This window comes from Ranitomeya imitator, chromosome 4, assembly GCF_032444005.1.
Source record: "Ranitomeya imitator isolate aRanImi1 chromosome 4, aRanImi1.pri, whole genome shotgun sequence".
Taxonomy (NCBI): domain Eukaryota; kingdom Metazoa; phylum Chordata; class Amphibia; order Anura; family Dendrobatidae; genus Ranitomeya; species Ranitomeya imitator.
The window spans coordinates 273,699,529-273,714,000 of record NC_091285.1 but is presented as its reverse complement, the minus strand read 5'-3'; positions in this window follow the sequence as shown (position 1 = coordinate 273,714,000).

The window sequence follows — 14,472 nt, the reverse complement described above, 5'->3', positions numbered from 1 at the left end:
ATATACCACGTTGCTGTGTTATATACTACCACGTGGGTTGTTATATGCTACGTGGCTGTGCTATATTCTACCTGTGCTATATTCTGTGCTATGTGCTATGTGGCTGGGTTATATACTACGTGGCTGTGCTATATACTACGTGGCTGTGTTATATACTACGTGGCTGTGCTATATACTACGTGGCTGTGTTATATACTACGTGGCTGTGCTATATACTACGTGGGCTGTTATATGCTACGTGGCTCTGCTATATGCTACGTGGCTGTGCTATATACTACTCGGCTGTTATATGCTACGTGGCTGTGCTATATTCTGTGTGGCTGTGCTATATGCTACGTGGCTGTGCTATATGCTACGTGGCTGTGCTATATGCTATGTGGCTGTGCTATATGCTACGTGGCTGTGCTATATGCTACGTGGCTGTGCTATATTCTACGTGGGCTGTTATATGCTACATGGCTGTGATATATGCTACTCGGCTGTTATATGCTACGTGGCTGTGCTATATTCTATGTGGCTGTGCTATATGCTACGTGGCTGTGCTATATGCTATGTGGCTGTGCTATATGCTACGTGGCTGTGCTATATGCTATGTGGCTGTGTTATATACTACTTGGCTGTGCTATATTCTACGTGGGCTGTTTTATGCTACGTGGCTGTGATATATGCTACGTGGCTCTGCTATATGCTACGTGGCTCTGCTATATACTACTCGGGCTGTTATATGCTACATGGGCTGTGTTATATACTACGTGGCTATATACCACGTTGCTGTGTTATATACTACCACGTGGGCTTTTATATGCTACGTGGCTGTGCTATATTCTACCTGTGCTATATTCTGTGCTATGTGGCTGGGTTATATACTACGTGGCTGTGCTATATACTATGTGGCTGTGTAATATACTACGTGGCTGTGCTATATACTACGTGGGCTGTCATATGCTACGTGGCTGTGTTATATACTATGTGGCTGTGCTATATACTACGTGGGTTGTTATATGCTACGTGGCTGTGATATATGCTACGTGGCTCTGGTATATGCTACGTGGCTGTGCTATATACTACTCGGGCTGTTATATGCTACATGGGCTGTGTTATATACTACATGGCTATATACCACGTTGCTGTGTTATATACTACCACGTGGGTTGTTATATGCTACGTGGCTGTGCTATATTCTACCTGTGCTATATTCTGTGCTATGTGCTATGTGGCTGGGTTATATACTACGTGGCTGTGCTATATACTACGTGGCTGTGTTATATACTACGTGGCTGTGCTATATACTACGTGGGCTGTTATATGCTACGTGGCTCTGCTATATGCTACGTGGCTGTGCTATATACTACTCGGCTGTTATATGCTACGTGGCTGTGCTATATTCTATGTGGCTGTGCTATATGCTACGTGGCTGTGCTATATGCTACGTGGCTGTGCTATATGCTATGTGGCTGTGCTATATGCTACGTGGCTGTGCTATATGCTCGTGGCTGTGCTATATTCTACGTTGTCTGTTATATGCTACATGGCTGTGATATATGCTACTCGGCTGTTATATGCTACGTGGCTGTGCTATATTCTATGTGGCTGTGCTATATGCTACGTGGCTGTGCTATATGCTATGTGGCTGTGCTATATGCTACGTGGCTGTGCTATATGCTATGTGGCTGTGTTATATACTACTTGGCTGTGCTATATTCTACGTGGGCTGTTTTATGCTACGTGGCTGTGATATATGCTACGTGGCTCTGCTATATGCTACGTGGCTCTGCTATATACTACTCGGGCTGTTATATGCTACATGGCTATATACCACGTTGCTGTGTTATATACTACCACGTGGGCTTTTATATGCTACGTGGCTGTGCTATATTCTACCTGTGCTATATTCTGTGCTATGTGGCTGGGTTATATACTACGTGGCTGTGCTATATACTATGTGGCTGTGTAATATAATACGTGGCTGTGCTATATACTACGTGGGCTGTCATATGCTACGTGGCTGTGCTATATGCTACGTGGCTGTGCTACATTCTACGTGGCTGTGCTATATACTATGTGGCTGTGTTATATACTACGTGACTCTGCTATATACTACGTGGGCTGTTATATGCTACATGGGCTGTGTTATATACTACGTGGCTGTGCTATATGCTACGTGGCTGTGCTATATTCTATGTGGCTGTGCTATATACCACGTGGGCTGTTATATGCTACGTGGCTGTGATATATGCCACGTGACTCTGCTATATGCTACGTGGCTGTGCTATATTCTATGTGGCTGTGCTATATTCCACGTGGGCTGTTATATGCTACGTGGCTGTGATATATGCCACGTGGCTCTGCTATATGCTACATGGCTGTGCTATATACTACTCGGGCTGTTATATGCTACATGGGCTGTGTTATATACTACGTGGCTGTGCTATATACTACGTGGCTGTGCTATATTCTATGTGGCTGTGCTATATGCTACGTGGCTGTGCTATATACCACGTGGGCTGTTATATGCTACGTGGCTGTGCCATATAACACGTGGCTCTGCTATATGCTACGTGGCTGTGCTATATACTACTCGGGCTGTTATATGCTACATGGACTGTGTTATATACTACGTGGCTGTGCTATATGCTACGTGGCTGTGCTATATACTGCATGGCTTTGCTATATACTACGTGGCTGTGTTACATACTACGTAGCTGTGCTATATACTACATGGGCTGTTATATGCTATGTGGCTGTGCTATATGCTATGTGGTTGTGTTATATTCTACGTGGCTGTGCTATATACTACTCGGGCTGTTATATGCTACATGGGCTGTGTTATATACTACGTGGCTGTGCTATATGCTACGTGGCTGTGCTATATACTACGTGGCTGTGTTATATACTACGTGACTGTGCTATATACTACATGGGCTGTTATATGCTACATGGGCTGTGTTATATACTACGTGGCTGTGCTATATGCTACGTGGCTGTGCTATATTCTATGTGGCTGTGCTATATGCTACGTGGCTGTGCTATATGCTACGTGGCTGTGCTATATACTAGATGGCTGTGCTATATACTACGTGGCTGTGTTATATACTATGTGGCTGTGCTATATACTACGTGGGTTGTTATATGCTACGTGGCTGTGATATATGCTACGTGGCTCTGCTATATGCTACGTGGCTGTGCTATATACTACTCGGGCTGTTATATGCTACATGGGCTGTGTTATATACTCATGGCTATATACCACGTTGCTGTGTTATATACTACCACGTGGGTTGTTATATGCTACGTGGCTGTGCTATATTCTACCTGTGCTATATTCTGTGCTATGTGCTATGTGGCTGGGTTATATACTACGTGGCTGTGCTATATACTACGTGGCTGTGTTATATACTACGTGGCTGTGCTATATACTACGTGGGCTGTTATATGCTACGTGTCTCTGCTATATGCTACGTGGCTGTGCCATATACTACTCGGCTGTTGTATGCTACGTGGCTGTGGTATATTCTATGTGGCTGTGCTATATGCTACGTGGCTGTGCTATATGCTACGTGGCTGTGCTATATGCTATGTGGCTGTGCTATATGCTACGTGGCTGTGCTATATGCTACGTGGCTGTGCTATATTCTACGTGGGCTGTTATATGCTACGTGGCTGTGATATATGCTACTCGGCTGTAATATGCTACGTGGCTGTGCTATATTCTATGTGGCTGTGCTATATGCTACGTGGCTGTGCTATATGCTATGTTACTGTGCTATATGCTACGTGGCTGCTATATGCTATGTGGCTGTGTTATATACTACGTGGCTGTGCTATATTCTACGTGGGCTGTTTTATGCTACGTGGCTGTGATATATGCTACGTGGCTCTGCTATATGCTACGTGGCTGTGCTATACACTACTCGGGCTGTTATATGCTACATGGGCTGTGTTATATACTACGTGGCTATATACCACTTTGCTGTGTTATATACTACCACGTGGGCTGTGCTATATGCTACATGGCTGTGCTATATGCTATGTGGCTGTGCTATATGCTACGTGGCTGTGCTATATGCTATGTGGCTGTGTTATATACTACGTGGCTGTGCTATATTCTACGTGGGCTGTTTTATGCTACGTGGCTGTGATATATGCTACGTGGCTCTGCTATATGCTACGTGGCTGTGCTATACACTACTCGGGCTGTTATATGCTACATGGGCTGTGTTATATACTACGTGGCTATATACCACTTTGCTGTGTTATATACTACCACGTGGGCTGTTATATGCTACGTGGCTGTGCTATATTCTACCTGTGCTATATTCTGTGCTTTGTGGCTGGGTTATATACTACGTGGCTGTGCTATATACTATGTGGCTGTGTAATATACTAAGTGGCTGTGCTATATACTACGTGGGCTGTCATATGCTACGTGGCTGTGCTATATGCTACGTGTCTGTGCTATATGCTACGTGGCTGTGCTATATGCTATGTGGCTGTGTAATATACTAGATGGCTGTGCTATATACTACGTGGCTGTGTTATATACTACGTGGCTGTGTTATATACTACGTGGGCTGTTATATGCTATGTGGCTGTGATATATGCTACGTGGCTCTGCTATATGCTACGTGGCTGTGCTATATACTACTCGGGCTGTTATATGCTACATGGGCTGTGTTATATACTACGTGGCTATATACCTCGTTGCTGTGTTATATACTACCACGTGGGCTGTTATATGCTATGTGGCTGTGCTATATTCTACCTGTGCTATATTCTGTGCTATGTGCTATGTGGCTGGGTTATATACTACGCGGCTGTGCTATATACTACGTGGCTGTGTTACATACTACGTGGCTGTGCTATATACTACGTGGGCTGTTATATGCTATGTGGCTCTGCTATATGCTACGTGGCTGTGCTATATACTACTCGGCTGTTATATGCTACGTGGCTGTGCTATACGCTACGTGGCTGTGCTATATGCTACGTGGCTGTGCTATATGCTACGTGGCTGTGCTATATGCTATGTGGCTGTGTTATATACAAGATGGCTGTGCTATATACTACGTGGCTGTGTTATATACTACGTGGCTGTGCTGTATTCTACGTGGGCTGTTATATGCTACGTGGCTGTGATATATGCTACGTGGCTCTGCTATATGCTACGTGGCTGTGCTATATACTACTCGGGCTGTTATATGCTACATGGGCTGTGTTATATACTACGTGGCTATATACCACGTTGCTGTGTTATATACTACCACGTGGGCTGTTATATGCTACGTGGCTGTGCTATATTCTACCTGTGCTATTTGCTGTGCTATATGCTTTGTGGCTGGGGTATATACTACGTGGCTGTGCTATATACTACTTGGCTGTGTTATATACTACGTGGCTGTGCTATATACTACTTGGCTGTGTTATATACTACGTGGCTGTGCTATATACTACTCGGCTGTTGTATGCTACATGGGCTGTGTTATATACTACGTGGCTGTGCTATATGCTATTTGGCTGTGCTATATACTGCGTGGCTCTGCTATATACCACGTGGCTGTGGTATATACTACGTGGGCTGTTATATACTACGTGGCTGTGCTATATTCTACCTGGCTGTGCTATATACTATGTGGGCTGTTATATGCTACATGGGCTGTGTTATATACTTTGTGGCTGTGCTATATGCTACGTGGCTGTGCTATATTCTACATGGCTGTGCTATATACTATGTGGCTGTGTTATATACTACGTGACTGTGCTATATACTACGTGGGCTGTTATATGCTACATGGGCTGTGTTATATACTACGTGGCTGTGCTATATGCTACGTGGCTGTGCTATATTCTATGTGGCTGTGCTATATGCTACGTGGCTGTGCTATATGCTACGTGGCTGTGCTATATTCTACGTGGACTGTTATATGCTACGTGGCTGTGATATATGCTACTCGGCTGTTATATGCTACGTGGCTGTGCTATATTCTATGTGGCTGTGCTATATGCTACGTGGCTGTGCTATATGCTATGTGGCTGTGCTATATGCTACGTGGCTGTGCTATATGCTATGTGGCTGTGTTATATACTACTTGGCTGTGCTATATTCTACGTGGGCTGTTATATGCTATGTGGCTGTGATATATGCTACGTGGCTCTGCTATATGCTACGTGGCTGTGCTATATACTACTCTGGCTGTTATATGCTACATGGGCTGTGTTATATACTACGTGACTATATACCATGTTGCTGTGTTATATACTACCACGTGGGCGGTTATATGCTACGTGGCTGTGCTATATTCTACCTGTGCTATATTCTGTGCTATGTGCTATGTGGCTGGGTTATATACTACGTGGCTGTGCTATATACTACGTGGCTGTTTTATATACTACGTGGCTGTGCTATATGCTACGTGGCTGTGCTATATGCTACGTGGCTGTGCTATATGCTACGTGGCTGTGCTATATACTAGATGGCTGTGCTATATACTACGTGGCTGTGTTATATACTACGTGGCTGTGCTATATACTACGTGGCTGTGCTATATGCTACGTGGCTGTGCTATATGCTTTGTGGCTGTGTTATATACTAGATGGCTGTGCTATATACTACGTGGCTGTGTTATATACTACGTGGCTGTGCTATATACTACGTGGGCTGTTATATGCTACGTGGCTGTGCTATATGCTACGTGGCTGTGCTATATGCTATGTGGCTGTGTTATATACTAGATGGCTGTGCTATATACTACGTGGCTGTGTTATATACTACGTGGCTGTGCTATATACTACGTGGGCTGTTATATGCTACGTGGCTGTGATATATGCTACGTGGCTCTGCTATATGCTACGTGGCTGTGCTATATACTACTCGGGCTGTTATATGCTACATGGGCTGTGTTATATACTACGTGTCTATATACCACGTTGCTGTGTTATATACTACCACGTGGGCCGTTATATGCTACGTGGCTGTGCTATATTCTACCTGTGCTATATTCTGTGCTATGTGCTATGTGGCTGGGTTATATACTACGTGGCTGTGCTATATACTACGTGGCTGTGTTATATACTACGTGGCTGTGCTATATACTACGTGGGCTGTTATATGCTACATGGGCTGTGTTATATACTACGTGGCTGTGCTATATGCTACGTGGCTGTTCTATATTCAACGTGGCTGTGCTATATGCTATGTGGCTGTGTTATATACTAGATGGCTGTGCTATATACTACGTGGCTGTGTTATATACTACGTGACTGTGCTATATACTACGTGGGCTGTTATATGCTACGTGGCTGTGCTATATGCTACGTGGCTGTGCTATATGCTACGTGGCTGTGCTATATGCTATGTGGCTGTGTTATATACTAGATGGCTGTGCTATATACTACGTGGCTGTGTTATATACTACGTTCCTGTGCTATATACCACGTGGGCTGTTATATGCTACGTGGCTGTGCTATATTCTACCTGTGCTATATTCTGTGCTATGTGCTATGTGGCTGGGTTATATACTACGCGGCTGTGCTATATACTACGTGGCTGTGTTATAAACTACGTGGCTGTGCTATATACTACGTGGGCTGTTATATGCTACATGGCTCTGCTATATGCTACGTGGCTGTGCTATATACTACTCGGCTGTTATATGCTACGTGGCTGTGCTATACGCTACGTGGCTGTGCTATATGCTACGTGGCTGTGCTATATGCTACGTGGCTGTGCTATATGCTATGTGGCTGTGTTATATACTAGATGGCTGTGCTATATACTACGTGGCTGTGTTATATACTACATGGCTGTGCTGTATTCTACGTGGGCTGTTATATGCTACGTGGCTGTGATATATGCTACGTGGCTCTGCTATATGCTACGTGGCTGTGCTATATACTACTTGGCTGTGTTATATACTACGTGGCTGTGCTATATACTACTTGGCTGTGTTATATACTACGTGGCTGTGCTATATACTACGTGGGCTGTCATATGCTACGTGACTCTGCTATATGCTACGTGGCTGTGCTATATACTACTCGGCTGTTGTATGCTACATGGGCTGTGTTATATACTACGTGGCTGTGCTATATGCTATGTGGCTGTGCTATATACTGCGTGGCTCTGCTATATACCACGTGGCTGTGGTATATACTACGTGGGCTGTTATATACTACGTGGCTGTGCTATATTCTACCTGGCTGTGCTATATACTATGTGGGCTGTTATATGCTACATGGGCTGTGTTATATACTTTGTGGCTGTGCTATATGCTACGTGGCTGTGCTATATTCTACGTGGCTGTGCTATATACTATGTGGCTGTGTTATATACTACGTGACTGTGCTATATACTACATGGGCTGTTATATGCTACATGGGCTGTGTTATATACTACGTGGCTGTGCTATATGCTACGTGGCTGTGCTATATTCTATGTGGCTGTGCTATATACTATGTGGGCTGTTATATGCTACATGGGCTTAGTTATATACTATGTGGCTGTGCTATATGCTACGTGGCTGTGCTATATGCTACGTGGCTGTGCTATATTCTACGTGGGCTGTTATATGCTACGTGGCTGTGATATATGCTACTCGGCTGTTATATGCTACGTGGCTGTGCTATATTCTATGTGGCTGTGCTATATGCTACGTGTCTGTGCTATATGCTATGTGGCTGTGCTATATGCTATGTGGCTGTGCTATATGCTATGTGGCTGTGTTATATACTACTTGGCTGTGCTATATTCTACGTGGGCTGTTATATGCTACGTGGCTGTGATATATGCTACGTGGCTCTGCTATATGCTACGTGGCTGTGCTATATACTACTCGGGCTGTTATATGCTACATGGGCTGTGTTATATACTACGTGGCTATATACCATGTTGCTGTGTTATATACTACCACGTGGGCTGTTATATGCTACGTGGCTGTGCTATATTCTACCTGTGCTATATTCTGTGCTATGTGCTATGTGGCTGGGTTATATACTACGTGGCTGTGCTATATACTACGTGGCTGTTTTATATACTACGTGGCTGTGCTATATGCTACGTGGGCTGTTATATGCTACATGGGCTGTGTTATATACTACGTGGCTGTGCTATATACTACGTGGCTGTGCTTTATGCTACGTGGCTGTGCTATATGCTATGTGGCTGTGTTATATACTAGATGGCTGTGCTATATACTACGTGGCTGTGTTATATACTACGTGGCTGTGCTATATACTACGTGGGCTGTTATATGCTACGTGGCTGTGATATATGCTACGTGGCTGTGCTATATACTACTCGGGCTGTTATATGCTAGTTATATACTAGATGGCTGTGCTATATACTACGTGGCTGTGTTATATACTACGTTCCTGTGCTATATACTACGTGGGCTGTTATATGCTACGTGGCTGTGATATATGCTACGTGGCTCTGCTATACGCTACGTGGCTGTGCTATATACTACTCGGGCTGTTATATGCTACATGGGCTGTGTTACATACTACGTGGCTATATACCACGTTGCTGTGTTATATACTACCACGTGGACTATTATATGCTACGTGGCTGTGCTATATTCTACCTGTGCTATATTCTGTGCTATGTGCTATGTGGCTGGGTTATATACTACGCGGCTGTGCTATATACTACGTGGCTGTGTTATATACTACGTGGCTGTGCTATATACTACGTGGGCTGTTATATGCTACGTGGCTCTGCTATATGCTACGTGGCTGTGCTATATACTACTCGGCTGTTATATGCTACGTGGCTGTGCTATATTCTATGTGGCTGTGCTATATGCTACGTGGCTGTGCTATATGCTACGTGGCTGTGCTATATGCTACGTGGCTGTGCTATATGCTACATGGCTGTGTTATATACTAGATGGCTGTGCTATATACTACGTGGCTGTGTTATATACTACGTTGCTCTGCTATATTCTATGTGGGCTGTTATATATGCTACGTGGCTGTGATATATGCTACGTGGCTGTGCTATATACTACTCGGGCTGTTGTATGCTACATGGGCTGTGTTATATACTACGTGGCTATATACCACGTTGCTGTGTTATATACTACCACGTGGGCTGTTATATGCTATGTGGCTGTGCTATATTCTACCTGTGCTATAGACTGTGCTATATGCTATGTGGCTGGGTTATATACTACGTGGCTGTGTTATATACTACGTGGCTGTGCTATATACTACGTGGGCTGTCATATGCTAGGTGGCTCTGCTATATGCTACGTGGCTGTGCTATATACTACTTGGCTGTTATATGCTACATGGGCTGTGTTATATACTACGTGGCTGTGCTATATGCTATGTGACTGTGCTATATACTGCGTGGCTCTGCTATATACCACGTGGCTGTGGTATATACTACGTGGGCTGTTATATACTACGTGGCTGTGCTATATTCTACCTGGCTGTGCTATATACTATGTGGGCTGTTATATGCTACATGGGCTGTGTTATATACTACGTGGCTGTGCTATATGCTACGTGGCTGTGCTATATTCTATGTGGCTGTGCTATATACTATGTGGCTGTGTTATATACTATGTGACTGTGCTATATACTACGTGGGCTTTTATATGCTACATGGGCTGTGTTATATACTACGTGGCTGTGCTATATGCTACGTGGCTGTGCTATATTCTATGTGGCTGTGCTATATACTATGTGGGCTGTTATATGCTACATGGGCTTAGTTATATACTATGTGGCTGTGCTATATGCTACGTGGCTGTGCTATATTCTACGTGGCTGTGCTATATACTATGTGGCTGTGTTATATACTATGTGACTGTGCTATATACTACGTGGGCTGTTATATGCTACATGGGCTGTGTTATATACTACGTGGCTGTGCTATATGCTACTTGGCTGTGCTATATTCTATGTGGCTGTGCTATATACCACGTGGGCTGTTATATGCTACGTGGCTGTGATATATGCCACGTGGCTCTGCTATATGCTACGTGGCTGTGCTATATGCTACGTGGCTGTGCTATATACCACGTGGGCTGTTATATGCTACGTGACTGTGATATATGCCACGTGGCTCTGCTATATGCTACGTGGCTGTGCTCTATACTACTCGGGCTGTTATATGCTACATGGGCTGTGTTATATACTACGTGGCTGTGCTATATACTACGTGGCTGTGTTATATACTACGTGGCTGTGCTATATACTACGTGGGCTGTTATATGCTACGTGGCTCTGCTATATGCTACGTGGCTGTGCTATATACCACGTGGGCTGTTATATGCTACGTGGCTGTGCTATATTCTATGTGGCTGTGCTATATGCTACGTGGCTGTGCTATATGCTACGTGGCTGTGCTATATGCTACGTGGCTGTGCTATATGCTACATGGCTGTGTTATATACTAGATGGCTGTGCTATATACTACGTGGCTGTGTTATATACTACGTGGCTGTGCTGTTGTGAATTCTGTGGCTGAATTCACTCCTGTGGTCACAAGTGGTATTGCAGCCTCTGGGCTTCCTCCCTCAGGTGTTTTGGTGAGCTCGTTGGCTGCCTTGCTATTTAACTCCACCTGAGTCTGTCTTCCTTGCTCCTTGTCAATGTTCCAGTGTTGGATCTGAGCTACTGCATCTTTCCTGTGGCCTGCTGCTCTGCTAGATAAGTGTTACTTTGTTTTTGTTTCCGTTTTTTCTTTCCAGCTGTGCTATTCTCTTTTGCTGGAAGCTCTGAGACGCAAAGGGTGCACCGCCGTGCCGTTAGTTCGGCACGGTGGGTCTTTTTGCCCCCCTTTGTGTGGTTCTGCTTAAGGGTTTTTTGTAGACTGCATAGTTCTCTTTGCTATCCTCGCTCTGTCTAGAATATTGGGCCTCACTTTGCTGAATCTATTTCATTCCTACGTTTTGTCTTTTCATCTTGCTAACAGTCATTATATGTGGGGGGCTGCCTATTCCTTTGGGGTATTTCTCTGAGGCAAGTCAGGCTTGTATTTCTATCTTCAGGCTAGTCAGCTCCTCAGGCAGTGCCGAGTTGCATAGGTAGTGTTAGGCGCAATCCACTGCTGCTTTTAGTTGTGTGAGGATAGGTTCAGGTATTGCAGTCTGCAGAGATTCCACGTCTCAGAGCTTGTTCTATTGTTTTTGGGTTATTGTCAGATCACTGTATGTGCGCTGATTACTGCACACTGTGTTGCCTGATAGCACAGCATAACAGTACAAGGAGCCAAAACCAATGATTCTCAATAGAGGGAAAAAGGAAGTCCTGACATCATTTTTTTTTCCTCAGCTCTGTCTTCAGTTTTTTTTTTTTTTTTCCCCCTAGACATTAGAGTGCTTCAGGACACAGGTGTGGACATGGATATTCAGGCTCTGTGCTCCTCAATGGATAATCTCGTTATAAATGTACAAAAGATTCAAGATACAATTGATCAGAAATCTATGCTAGAACCAAGAATTCCTATTCCTGATTTGTTTTTTGGTGACAGAACTAAGTTCCTGAGCTTCAAAAATAATTGTAAGCTATTTCTGGCCTTGAAACCTCATTCTTCTGGTAATCCTATTCAACAGGTTTGGATTATTATTTCTTTTTTGCGCGGCGACCCACAGGACTGGGCGTTTTCTCTTGCGCCAGGAGACCCTGCATTGAGTAATGTTGATGCGTTTTTCCAGGCGCTTGGATTGCTTTACGATGAGCCTAATTCAGTGGATCAGGCTGAGAAAAATTTGCTGGCTTTATGCCAGGGTCAGGATGATGTAGAAGTATATTGTCAGAAATTTAGGAAGTGGTCAGTACTCACTCTGTGGAATGAATCTGCACTGGCGGCTTGGTTCAGAAAGGGTCTCTCTGAAGCTCTTAAGGATGTCATGGTGGAATTTCCTATGCCTGCTGGTTTGAATGAGTCTATGTCCTTGGCCATTCAGATCGGTCGTCGCTTGCGCGAGCGTAAATCTGTGCACCATCTGGCGGTATTGTCTGAGAGTAAACCTGAGCCTATGCAGTGCGACAGGACTATGACTAAAGTTGAATGGCAAGAACACAGACGTCTGAACAGGCTGTGTTTCTACTGTGGTGATTCCACGCATTCTATTTCTAATTGTCCTAAGCGCACTAGGCGGTTCGATAGCTCTGCCGTCATTGGTACTGTACAGTCCAAATTCCTTCTGTCCATTACCTTGATATGCTCTTTGTCATCGTATTCTGTCATGGCGTTTGTGGATTCAGGCGCTGCCCTGAATCTGATGGATTTGGATTATGCTAAACGTTGTGGATTTTTCTTGGAGCCTTTGCGGTGTCCTATTCCATTGAGAGGAATTGATGCTACACCTTTGGCCAAGAATAAGCCTCAGTACTGGGCCCAGCTGACCATGTGCATGGCTCCTGCACATCAGGAAGTTATTCGCTTTCTGGTACTGCATAATCTGCATGATGTGGTCGTGTTGGGGTTGCCATGGCTACAAACCCATAATCCAGTATTAGATTGGAACTCTATGTCGGTAACCAGCTGGGGTTGTCAGGGAGTACATGGTGATGTTCCATTTTTGTCTATTTCGTCATCCATTCCTTCTGACATCCCAGAGTTCTTGTCTGACTTTCAGGATGTATTTGAAGAGCCCAAGTCTGATGCCCTACCTCCGCATAGGAATTGTGATTGTGCTATCAATTTGATTCCTGGTAGTAAATTCCCTAAGGGTCGTTTATTTAATTTGTCCGTGCCTGAACACACCGCTATGCGCAGTTATGTGAAAGAATCCCTGGAGAAGGGACATATTCGCCCATCGTCATCACCATTGGGAGCAGGGTTCTTTTTTGTAGCCAAAAAGGATGGTTCGCTAAGACCGTGTATTGATTACCGCCTTCTTAATAAGATCACTGTTAAGTTTCAGTATCCCTTGCCATTGATATCTGACTTGTTTGCTCGGATTAAGGGGGCTAGTTGGTTTACTAAGATTGATCTTCGTGGTGCGTATAATCTGGTGAGAATCAGGCAGGGAGATGAATGGAAAACGGCATTTAATACGCCCGAGGGTCATTTTGAGTATCTGGTGATGCCGTTCGGACTTGCCAATGCTCCATCTGTTTTTCAGTCTTTTATGTATGACATTTTCCGTGAGTATCTGGATAAATTCCTGATTGTTTACTTGGATGACATTTTGATCTTCTCTGATGATTGGGAGTCTCATGTGAAGCAAGTCAGAATGGTTTTCCAGGTACTGCGTGCTAATTCCTTGTTCGTGAAGGGATCAAAGTGTCTCTTCGGTGTGCAGAAAGTTTCATTTTTGGGGTTCATCTTTTCCCCTTCTACTATCGAGATGGATCCGGTTAAGGTCCAGGCCATCCAGGATTGGACTCAGCCGACATCTCTGAAAAGTCTGCAGAAATTCCTGGGCTTTGCTAATTTTTATCGTCGCTTCATCTGTAATTTTTCTAGCATTGCCAGACCATTGACCGATTTGACCAAGAAGGGTGCTGATTTGGTTA